Source organism: Physella acuta, unplaced genomic scaffold (assembly GCF_028476545.2).
Source record: "Physella acuta isolate Inbredline_101_S28 unplaced genomic scaffold, ASM2847654v3 ptg000592l, whole genome shotgun sequence".
Classification (NCBI taxonomy): domain Eukaryota; kingdom Metazoa; phylum Mollusca; class Gastropoda; family Physidae; genus Physella; species Physella acuta.
Genome location: NW_026732111.1, coordinates 1,435,001 through 1,448,424, shown reverse-complemented (window position 1 = coordinate 1,448,424; position 13,424 = coordinate 1,435,001). Strand labels below are relative to the sequence as shown.

General features: G+C 33.3%; 2 protein-coding genes across 2 annotated transcripts in view; one reads left to right on the top strand and one right to left on the bottom strand.

Moving 5' to 3' along the window:
* LOC131947365 (uncharacterized) overlaps positions 1 to 13,424 on the top strand; it is a 253,332-nt gene that overhangs the window by 25,051 nt on the left and 214,857 nt on the right. The gene's annotated exons all lie outside the window — the stretch shown is intronic.
* Positions 13,360 to 13,424, bottom strand: part of LOC131947372 (uncharacterized) — a 2,625-nt gene continuing 2,560 nt past the window's right edge. Inside the window, exon 2 of the mRNA XM_059308577.1 lies at positions 13,360 to 13,424. This exon is cut by the window's right edge and continues 463 nt beyond it. The gene's annotated coding sequence lies outside the window, so the exon portion shown is untranslated.

The following is a 13,424-nucleotide window of genomic DNA, read 5'->3' as shown; positions in this document are numbered from 1 at the left end:
GATTTTTATTGTAGTTTCACTGTTCGTTAGGCCCAATTATTAAATTTTTAGATCCGAGGTCTAGCTTGATCATGTGTGGTATCTACTGTAGTGCATTGGAATGAAAAGCCCAGATACTTAAATATAGAATCTAGTATAGGTCTATACTGCCCTATACTTTAAAGTTGTTGCCAAAGGAAAAAGGCCTATTTACTATTACGGTTAGAATTAAATTGAATTAAAATATTTGTTTATCTTTATACTTGCATGCTATTGCTAATGAGCATTATTCATTATCCAAGCTGCTGTTATATTTAGGTCTTTTTAGGCTTATAGACCTAGTATATAGAAACAAATCTTTTTACATGTTATATTTTAGTAAATCTTTGCAATATTGTATACATTTAAAAGCAGGGCTTCTAAAGTGGTATTATTGCATGGGTGCTATCCATTGTGAATGTACTGAGTGTATTCTACATGCAACCATGTGTTTCTCACTTAATAAATTTTCAAATAATGATCAGTTTCTTCTAGGCATCTCTTCGGGGGGGGGGGGGGGGGGGGGAGGGGGAGAGGGGTGGACGAAAAACGTCTACGGTCAGCCTACCCTCCCCCCCCCCCCCCCCTTTTCTTCAAAGATCGAATTGGAATTTATATAGAAAATATAGTTTTACAATTGTTCTCCCCCTCGGAAATTTTAGACCGCCCCCACCCTCCCTCACGAAAAGTATCAAGTCCATTATCACCCCCCCCCCCCACCTGGATAATATATGTCTGAAAAAAACAAAAATAATGATCACCTAGAATATTATTCCTTAATAACTTAATCCTGTTCTCTTGTTCCCAATTAAGCTACTAGACACTATAATCTGCTCCAGCTGATATGGATCACGTGATCAAATTTTATAAATTCCGGCTACTTAGATGAATCCGTTTTAAAGCAAGGTGTACAGTCATACACACGGGCAATTACTCTTTTCTTTGTTGCAACAAAACCAGTTCAGCTTTACAAAGGTAAGCATAATCTTATTTTACAGCTTGCAATTTTTCACCTCGTTGAAAACATAGCTAAAGCTATGATATATTTGAGAGAAAATATTTGTCTCCATACATGAGTCTATTACCATACAATTATGTGAGTTATAGGTACAATTTTCTTGTATAAGTTGTAGCATCGAACAGTGTCAGACAGCCGAGATTGACTGCCCTTATATCGCTTCCATTTGTTTCTTTCCTTTATTGTCGAGAAACAGTTTTTGGTAACTACTGTTTGTCTTGTTAATTTTAAATTTCTTCCGTATATCAATTATTAGTAGACCATTTTCTTAATCCAAATATTTTCACTACGGTAAAATAATTTTAACCATGCGTATTCAACAAATTAAATTTTTTTTTCAAAAAAAGCAGTTTACAAATGCAATATAAAATATGACTTTATTCAGCAGTTGAAAATGGGACTGTGCAACTGTTTTTCATTTTTTCTTCTTATTGTGGCTTCTGGTAAGTTTAAGTTAAACAACTAGTAAAAAATGTTTGTCATTGCATTTTAGTTTTAATTCCCAATGTTAGATATTTCCATGCGAAAACTCATGGAATGGATATTTACAATATTTTTAAACATTTCTTACAATAGATGCATTAATTTTTAAAATTCAATTCATATAACTTATATATATATATATATATATATATATATATATATATATATATATATATATATATATATATATATATATATATATATATATATATATATATATATAGCCTATATATATATATATATATATATATATATATATATATATATATATATATATATATATATATATATATATATATATATATATATATATATGAAGGCTATTTTCTTTTTTCTATCAAAATGTATTTTATTTTACAGTTGTTGTTACCGCAGGTAATGCTTTTCTAATGTTTTTTATCGAATCGTTAAGGGATTTGGTTTCACATATATCAATATCTATTTAAAAAACATACATATTGTCTTATGCAATTTATTAAATGTTCATTAAAACAATTTCTATTTGACAATTTTTTTCATATGCGTTTATTGCTGATAAAAGTATCTTTTCAATTTTTGTTTTTAAGAAATTAATGAAATAACAATTTTAATGCACAATATATGTTTCGTAATGTATTGTTTTATTATTCAATAACTTTTTAAAAGAAAACAGAAAACTGTAGGCCTATTTAATTATTAAAAAATTAAAAACAAACACGATAATTTGTTATAATTCCGTCAGTAGCATTGAAATGCTGCATCCAAGATGATGAACACAAAAAACAAGTTTACTGTATATAGTTCGAAACATCATATTTAAAGTATGCTATCATATAAAGATTTTAAATGTATATTCTTTTCCTGACCATATTTGGATTTTAATTAACCTTTTTTTACACAATACTTCACATTTGCTCCTACCTATAACCGTCGGTACATTTTGATTTAACATGAATGGTTTAATTTTAAAGCTGGAGTCTCCTTAATTTAGAATATTGCGTCTTTCGTCCATTGTACTTTTAAAAAAAATATATAGTTTAAGAAATTTTTAAAAATTCAACTGTTCTTTATTTATTTAATTAGGCCTACTTTATTATTTTAAATTTTTTTTTGCAAATTTAAAATTTTAACGCATTCGTCTATTTTATTTTAAGCGATTTTAAAGTTGTTTTGTTTTAAATATAATACATATTGTGTAACAATAGCTAGTTAAAATATCCTAAGGTCAATGCTAAGCATTTTATAATATTCCGATGTCTATTTAATTAATTGAATACCGTAGAAAGTGCTTGTTTTGATTATAGTGAATATACTTAAATATTCTTATTTAAAATTAGCAGAAGACAGCGACAGTTGGGATCAGTTGAAACGCTCAGTGGATGGCGATAAATAGTATATACTATTATTAAAAATAAAAACACTAATAGATAAAATTAGATATTATGCCGACATGATTGTTTGCAGATAAATTGGATGTTTAATTGTAGTAATGCCAAATCTAAAGAAGTATCGAAATGTAATAATTAATAATAAATCGATTTTTCTGTATAAAATATCTAACATCGCCAAGGTAGGACTTGTCAGGGAAAAAAATCTTATGGTAAACCTTAAAGCAATTTTAATTATGTTGTGCTTAGAGATTGCAAGTCGAATTTGTATTATATTAATTGTGTGTCTATTTACAGAATACCTAACATCACCAAGAGTAGGAATTGCTAGGGGAAAGAAATCGGCTGGTAAACTTTGGAAATATCTAGTTTTTAAATGACTTTAAATTATTGTGTGCTCTAGTTAATTATTGCAAGTCGATTTTGTACAATTTTAAATATTTTTATGAATATTCAAATTTTGGATCCGGTAAAAACACTAAATTTATGACTACAAAACTCCCTAAAATCGCGTGTTTTTACCGGATTCAAAATTCGAAAATTCATAAGAAATTAGTTTGAAGATCTGTACTTAAAAGGTTTAGCTGAGTAACCAAAAATATGGTTGAATAGAATGAATTTATTTTTATCAGGCTTAAAATATAATATTTTATAAAAGGTGGAAATCCTACGAAGAGGTTAATTTTTTCAAGATGGCCGCCGTATTCATAGTTACCAAAATTTTTCCACATTTTTTTAGTGGAAACGCGTATACGGATATACCTTTATAAAGGTATAGAGAAATAACTGTATGCTCACTTTTTTTTTACCGGCGCCTAGCTTTAGAATCACATCTTTGTGTACGATAGAACACTAATAGAGCTACGGCACGACTAGAATTATAGTCATGTTTACCCCGACTTCGCGATATTTGGAACATAATTAGTATATAGTAGGCAATATACTGATAATAAAAAGGAAAAACAAAAGAAAGTTTAGACATATTTACATACAGACAGCGAAAGAATTTGAATAACTACAGGATGCAAGTGATATATATCTGTAATGGGTGTATAGTTAGATGTCACAAGTTTATTTTGCTATTTTATTAACTAACATTGATTGTCGCGCCTAGTATTTAATATTCAGAATTTAAACTTTAAATCTAAAAGTTATATTTAACCCTGCTGTGTATTAGTCAATTACATTTTTTAACATAGCGATTTCATTTACATTCATTTACAACCCATTTTGTATGTATTAAATTTAATCGTAGTTTGGGTTGTGTGTGTATGTGTAAGGAAACGGGTGTGTGTCAAAAGACAAAAAATAAATAGTCGTGCTGTTGCCTAAGGCGATGTTACATAACGTTACAGGGTTGGGAGGTGCTTTAAAGGGAACTTGACATTACTCCGTCCCGTTAGGGTTAGGGTTCATTTCACCATCCTCATTACAACAAATCAACTACTTAAACACAAACAAATGTACAGCTATTGTTCAACTGGTGTCAGCCACCTCCTCCAGACACGTACACACACACATACTTACATTCACACGCACACACACACACACACGCACACACACACACACACGCGTGTAGGCTGTAGTATAATAATTTGCTTGATCTAAAAATATATAGATTTGTAAATTTTCAATGTGGTTTTACCCGAATCTACTTCGATGGACGGTGTATTTGTTGTCATCCCCTCCCCTAGTCGATAACGGCTAGAATATATATATATATATATATATATATATATATATATATATATATATATATATATATATATATATATATATATATATATAAAGATATATATATATATATATATATATATATATATATATATATATATATATATATATATATATATATATATTAATTAATTTATTAATTTATTTATTTAAATATACCTATATATAGGTATAAAGAGAGAGTGAGAGATTATAAATATTTGATTTTGTATGTGTTCTCTCTATATCTGTGTGTGTGTTTGTGTATGTATGTGTGTGTGTGTGTGTGTGTTTGAAACGGAAGAAATTGAGAGTGAGAAACGCACATTGTTCAATATATTGAAATAAAACTTGAGTAACTCAGCACTCTCGACGCCACTTTGTTATAACACATATTTCAGGTTATTAATTTTATTTGAAATAATCTTTCTCACGTAGAAAATGATATCTTCCTGGCCGTCGCCATGGCTGACCCAAGCGCTGACCAGAGTCTGGAAAGTGAACGTGACCTTGACCTGAGCCAGGTGAAGAAAGACGTCGAGGTGGACTCGGCTAGTGCGGAACGTAAACAGATTGGTGGTTGTCCTGATTATGTTTCCTACCTGCTCTGTTAGATGGACTCACGATGACCTGACACTGAATGCAGAACTATGATATCATAAGCATTAAATTAATTAATTGACAGTGTATATGTTTTGTTTTTTGTTTCATGTTATCATATAAATTTAAAATATAATTAGGTTTATACACATTTTGTTCAGCTGGCGGAATGATGTGATGATATATGAAACAAATTATATTGTGTAATACAAGAAACACTACACGATAGAACCAACAATTATATTTTATTTATAAACATAAGTGGCAAAGCCAGTTGAAAGTTCACATTTCTAATATGTATTTTTTGATAGACTGAACTCTGATGGTCTCAAATGTTGGAGGGCAATTTTTAAACTATTTTTTGAGAATTATCAACCAAATATTTTCTTTAAAATATCAAAACACTAATAGGATTATTACAACATCATATCTGGGAACCGGGTGTCCACATAGCGGGTACTCCTGCGGGGGGGGGGGGGGTGACGAAAAATATCTATGGTCAGCCCCCCCCCCCCCCCCCCTTGATTTCAAATATCGATTTGGAATTTATATAGAAAATATACTTTTACCATTGTTCTCCCCCTCGGAAATTTTAGACCACCACCACCCTCCCTCACGAAAAGTATCAAGTCCATTCTCCCACCCCCCCCCACCGGAAAAAATCCTCTGAAAGAAACATACATCATGATCATCTAAAATATTATACCTTAATAACTTAATCTTGTTCTCTTGTTCCCAAATAAGCTACTAGACACTATAATCTGCTCCAGCTGTTATCGATCACGTAATCAAACTGTATAAATTCCGGCTACTTAGCTAAATCCGTTTTAAAAAAAGGTGTACAGTCATACACACGGGCAAGTAGTCTCTTGTTTGTTGCAACAAAACCAGTTTAGTTTTACAAAGGTAAGGAGTATAAAAACATATGCATACACGTTTTTAAATTCATTTTAGAAAACTAATACAGTAAAACGTTGTATTTATTGTATACAATAAAAAGTCTACATATATACACACCCATATATATATATATATATATATATATATATATATATATATATATATATATATATATATATATATATATATATATATATAGCCTACATATACAACTTACAGGTCACGTCTCCAGGTCTTATCTCATTTTATGTTACTGTTTTATATTATTATAATATACTGTATATTGTATTCAGTTTTAAAAAAGCATACCATACATTGATTAATTCATATAATTGTACTTCTAACCCCAGAAAATGAAATCTGTATGTGTGGTCGTCATGTTCCTGTTCCTCTCTGCTGTCTTTGCTGACCAGAGAGCCGCTGGACCACAGGACGTTGACCAGCCGGTAGAAAGAAATCTGCTACGGGAATCAGAACACTCTGACCTGGATACCAGACAAGTTCTGGAATGTGATACCTACACTCTACCCCCAAACTATCCCCCCTCTCTGTACAAGTGTCGTCCCCGTATGTAAATGACAGTTTTGTTAAATATCTAATAAGTCAGTGTCAAAACTTTGATTAAAATAAACATTTAAAATGCAATTTCGATCGTACTTTAATTAATTTGCAGACAAAAAAAATTCAGATTTAAAAAAAAAGAAATGCATATTTTAAGTACTTTATTTCATAGTTAAAAACTGTAATTACTGTATTTCTACGCCACAAGAAGCAAAAAACAAATCTCAATTTTTACATCAGACACATAGTTTACAGTTTTAGTATTACAGTTTTCATCATCGGCTTGTAAAGACTGATACAGATTTACAATAGTAATACTTCTTTCTGATAAATAAATTCATTAAAACCGTTTTATTTATTCATAATACAAACTTCCAATTTTTATTTTAAACCTGAAGATTTAAATATTTACTGAACTGGTGATACAATGTTCTGTGGAGATTTGGAAAGGGTGTAGGTTAGTTTGTTGCGATCCTTTTTTTTAATCAACAGAGCACGATGATCGACAAGAAGGTCAATTATTCAAGGTCATAATTTATGCCGTATTTTTTGTACCCACCTCACTCCTCCATTCTCTTCACCACACTACGGTGCTTCATGCGATGAAAGACATTCCCACATAGTGGAAACATGTGTATTACGGCCAAACGCTGGGCATCAAACGTCTACTTATTCCTTTTGCCGACTGAATGGCTTACCATCAGTACTTCAGCAGTTGATCGCATACCAGTTAGAAAGAAAGGAAGATCGAGATAGGTTCGTAATTTGCGAGGTTTAAGCCCTGCGACGGTTCGTAGCGTTTAAGTCTCTAATTAGAATTAGCCTAGCTACCTCAAAGTTTCCAATTTTCCCCCTGATTGATCATTCTAGACTTCAAGAAAATAATTCACTTCGTATCACTAATTTCTCTATATAGAGTTAAAAAAACCGATTGTTAGGGTGGTATTTAAACAAAACAGCTGTAGGCCTACTTTCTTTTTTTTTGCGTTCATTGCCCGCTACGATATGGTAAGTATATAGTACACACATTTCTGTAGAATACAGTACACAAAATTCTGTACCATAGCAGCTATTAGGATGTAAGTGACAGTATATGCCTTATGATTATCTAAATCATAAAAGGTGGGAGGTCGGCGTGGTCGAGTCGGTAAAGCTCATGGTTGCTAAACCGAAAAGTCTCGAGTTCGAACCCCCGGGCAGATGAGGCTCGTTAGCTGGGGACAGCAGCTCTTTTAGGAAGGAGAGACAACTCCAAAATTAAACAACTGCCTTGTAGTTTGTTCTTGGTTGGACAAAGGCTATGGAAGCAAATCCAAAAAGAAAAGCAGGCTGAAATCGGAGTCAATGGCATCAATGGCGCATAACCAGTCGACACGGAACGCTTAATTGTGTTGGAGGCGTGGTCGAGTCGGCAAAAAGCTCATGGTTGATAAATTTGAACAAAGTCTCGAGTTCAAACCCACTGGCAGATAATTCTCGATCCCCTTCAACACTAATAATTAAGAACGAAGAAGAAGAAGATAAAAGGTGGGTTTAGGAAATGTTTGTCTTTATCCGCTCACCGCCTGCCTAACGGTACCTATGATGTGTCTCAACACGAAATAAGATAAAATCACATTTTGAGTGCATCAATTGGTATCCGTACCGTATTCAAGTGTCGACCCGAACTTCAAACTCATTTCACAATACTAAGTGTGGTGATGTAATGTGTATGAAAGGTGAATACGTGGAAAGGGTCACTGCGTGTGTGTATGTATGATGTAGTGAGACGCGAGGCCGGGTGTGTTGACGTGTATGTTGTTGTACGAGTGAACGAGGGTACAAGGGAAGCGACTGATCGGGTGACAGTGGCTGTGTTGTGAGCGAGAGAAAGGTGGTGTGTAGGGATGAATGCGGAGGGCAGTTGAAGGTTGAGTGTCAAAGCAGGAAGGTGGATTTTGTGACTGGAGGACGGGAGATAGAGAAATAAAGAATACTGTAATAGCATCAATCGTGTTGTGCTTTCTTTGGGATTCCTAACACCCTCACACTAAGCCTAATCAAAACAAAGAAACTGAGACTGCTGGGTCAGGTCACTAGTGCCAACGACCATTCCAAAACAACAATGCACGGCAGGGTGTCGGAAAAAGAAGAGGAGGAGATAACATTGGTTGGATGGCATCATAGATTGGACTGGGCTGACTAGAGCTGATCCACTTAGAGCAGACCAAGAAAGGGTACAGAGATTAATCGAAAAATCGTCTATTGTTCCCTAAAAGAACCCTGAAAGTTTAAGGTTCAACGATATTTAAAACATGTATGTGAATACTTTTGTTTTTAAATAACTAATTAAAGTAGGCCCATTGTTCCATTTGATACAAGAATTTCTCCAAGCTGGCAGTTGCAGAATAATGTTGTGAAACAAAGTACTCTTTTAATCGGCAATGAGTATGAAAGCAATAACAAGCTTTTTAAAACAATAAGGTGCTGAAAGAATATATTTTGTTTTATTTTTTAAACAATAACAGTGTGTTGTAGTTAAGACGTGGTAATATTAATAAAATACTTAGTTGCTATGTTGAAATGGGTCAAGGTACTTATTTTAACAAAGTAATCAGCCTATTGTATTACCTAGATCCGCCTAACCCCCTGTTTCGTTTAATAGAAATATCAAATAATATGGTATTACTTGTCAACAAGGTAGTCCATTGCTGTACTTGCAGTTAGACTGGTGAAATACTATCGATCAATGACTGCCGTTAACCAGCATCAGTGTTACGGTAAAACGGTTATACCTCCATTTTGCCTTACCTACAACCTACCAGTTCCCCGCATTCTGATCCACCTCACTTTATGTACGTTATTTTAGCACATAGATCGTTGGTCATCTGTCTGTGAACCATATCATAGGCTTGACCAACACTGGTGCACCTAACACATTGTCCAGTCTAGATAGAGAAGCTAGTCAGATGATAAGCAAAGTACGGGTGTATTTAAAAAAAAGAGGGGGGGGGGCTGAATGTCTCTCTTACTCTTACTCTTAACCACATTTGAAAGGGTTTCGCACGCAGAGTTTAGGGCCGTCGAGCCTACTCCCACGAAGAGTTTCTTCCAGGCATCTCATCGGAGGGGGGGGGGGGGCACGGCCCGTCCCGAAGAAATTATACCCCGCTCCCCCGAACGAAATGAAAATATATAGAAAATATATACTTTTGACAGTATACGCCCCCTCCCAGAAATTGCTGTCCGACCCCGGAAACTTTCAAGTGCACCCCCGGAAAAAAAGTCTGGAAGAAACACTGCTCCCACGTGCTTTGTTTTGTATCATTTACAAGGGCCGGCGTGGTCGAGTCGGTAAAGCTCATGGTTGCTAACAGTCTCCAGTTCGAACCCTCGGGTAGATGAGGCTCGTTAGCTGGGGACATCCATTTATCTAGGAGAGATAATTCACTCCAAAATCAAACAACTGCTGCCTTGTAGTTTGTTCTTGGTTGGACAAAGGCTATGCCAGCAAATAAAAAGAAAAGCAGGCTGAAATCGGAGTCAATGAATGGCGCATAACCAGTTGACGCGTATTTTTAATTGTATTGGAGGGGGATCCCTTCCAAGACTAAAATTAAGAACGAAGAAGAAAAAGATTTATCATTTACATACTAAACTTTTTTGTAACTCATATTTTTTATCAATGTTCCTAAGTATTTTCAAAGTCTAATACATTCTTATGTAGCATCCTCTTGTAGTTAACGTTGTGTTTATTAAAGCTTATAATTTTACACAGGCAGTAAACTGCGGGCATTGAGTTGACCCGTATTCGTTGGATTGATAATTACGTTTACATACTGTAAACCCTTGCAAAGACAAGTGTTCCTCAAACCTGGCTTTTATCATTGATTCTGCTTACTGTTACTAGCTACTAAATGTGAGTACCACTTTTAGAGCTCATCCTACACGTGACTTAGTTCACGTGACTGTAGACTACTACATATTTTACTATACACTTGGTTTTAATTCCCTTTTATTAGTTAAATCATATTATTTTCAGTATTACGGTACAATTATTCTTTTTACCGTTAACAAGTACGTCTTAGAGTATTCATCATATAACAAACACAAACTAATAACCCTCGCTATGCAGAATGTAGCATCGTAATAAATACACTCAGCGATTAGTAAATATACACTTTAATAAGAACGTAATGTGTTCGTAATCCGGGAATTTTAGCCTTAAGGCTAAAATTGAAACACGTGGTGTTAGGTTATGTATTGGGATGTCTTTGAAACAAATCTATTTACATGTTACATTTAAGTAACCCTTTGCAATATTGTATACATTAACAGCAGGGCTGATATCCATTGTGAGTGTAATCTACGTACAACCATGTGTTTCCCAATTAATAAATTTTCAAATAATGATCAGTTTCTTCCAGGCATCCCTTCGAGGGGGGGGGGGAGACGAGAAACGTCTACGGTCAGCCCCCCCCCCTCCTTCCCTCCAAAGAACGAATTAGAATTTATTTAGAAAATATACTTTTACCATTGTTCTCCCCCTCGGAAATTTTAGACAGCCCCCACCCTCCCTAACGAAAAGTATCAAGAGAATTCTCCCCCACCCCACCGGAAAAAAAACCTCTGAAAGAAACATACATAATGATCACCTAAAATATTATACCTTAATAACTTAATACTGTTCTCTTGTTCCCAATTAAGCTACTAGACACTATAATCTGCTCCAGCCGATATCGATCACGTGATCAAATTGTATAAATTCCGGCTACTTAGCTGAATCCGTTTTAAAGCAAGGTGTACAGTCATACACACGGGCAAGTAGTCTCTTCTTTGTTGCAACAAAACCAGTTCAGTTTTACAGAGGTAAGGAGTATAAAAACGTATGCATACACGTTTTTAAATTCATTTTAGAAAACTAATACAGTAAAACGTTGTTTTCCAAGCACTTATTGTATACAATATATATACAGCCTACATAATATATAAATATATATATATATATATATATATATATATATATATATATATATATATATATATTATAGATACTTTTTTCCATACAATTTGTTTGTACACATGGTAATGTCTATTTATACATCAGCAGTTATTTTGTTTGACATAGGGGTCTATAAACACCAGTGTACGTCTACCTGAGTCTCTGTGAGTCTATATTTTTGGTAAGTTTAGTCTGATAAGTCGTGGTAGAGGGAGGTGTTCGCAGGTTGGAGTATTTGATAACTGTAACATAATCTAATCGTTTTGTTGTTCTCAAACGAATTCAGTGGGTTAATCGAATGATTTGATTATAAAGCATTTTGAAATATTTTGTTCTAGATCAAACTAAATTTATTTTTAAAAAACTTATTTGTAAATATGCAAATGTACCATAACAATGAAATTAGAAAATTATTTTAAAAATATGCAAATTTAAAAGTTAATCTTTCAATGTGGAATACAATTTGCTTGTTTAAGGTTTTTGAAATCGCTGATGTTTTAGATCAAGATAAAAAAAATTTCTCCATGAATCAATTCTAAAAATTTCTATATTAACAAACAAGTTTTTGAATGCAACTAAATATTCATAAACAAACCATTAAGCGCTTTAAAATGGTCTGTCTTTTCATTGTTGATAGACAAATTAGCTGATCTAAATTAACGTTAATTTCAAAACTGTTTTAATTTTCTATTTCAATATAGTTGTTTTTGTACTACAAAAAAGCTATTTCGTTTTACATTGTTTTTGTTTTTATTAGATTCAAAATACTTTTGAGAATTTTTTTTTAATATAAGCTGTTTTTCTTGTAGAAAATGAAAGCTGTCGTGATTGCCTGTCTGCTGTTTACCCTGGCTGTTGTTGTGGCCGACCAAGTCGATGACGTGCCTGCGGTCAGAGAGTTGCAGGAATCAAAGAGAGTTGTTCCAGTAGCGGCGGCCAGTGCTGACGTGGACCGTAAACAAATCAACGACTGTGAATTTAGGCCGTGGGAGCGTCAGTGTCGTTAGGTCAACATGTCTAGTCGAGGATGACCTAAGATTTAAAAATTGGACACATCCTAAACTAATTGTTGTCCAATTATAATTGATTAAAACAATATGAATTGCTAGTAGTAAGAAAGTTTCAATAAATATTTTAAAAAGACAACGTACTATGTATTAAATTTAATATCTTTGTTGTACCAGTATATTCTGTTTAAATATATTTACATAATCGTGCACATGCGGTGTATTTTTTATTGCATTAGGGTCTAGGTACAGACAGTATGCATACCAACAAAATGTCAGACATAAAATCTATTGCAAGGTTGGCGTTTTATTGTAGTGCTGTCTTTAAAATTATAATGTTTCAGTGGATGGTTGAGAAGTGTGTTAACATATCATATAAATAATCAAGATTCTTGTATATCAAGGCTTGATTTAAAATATACTTTGACCATAGAAAAAAAAGTTAACCAGTAATCTGACAATAGAGACCATGTGTGTCATTTAGATCTTAGTGACATATGTCTTGCTGTACTCTGAGTTGTTTATATCTATTTACTAGTCAAACGATATACAATTATAATTACGACAATTAGGGGTTGTGTTCTAAAAGTGTATAACCTAACAGAAGAGGTTGACGGTGGTGGCGAGAAATGACTGGTAAATTCCAGAATACACTTACAATTACGAAGAATGGATTTAAAATTTAAAAAAAAAATTCGTTTTTATCTCTTAGCAAAGGTTTATGTAATTAAAGCCATTAAGCGTATATTTGTTTGATTTAGATGCGGCCAAAAACT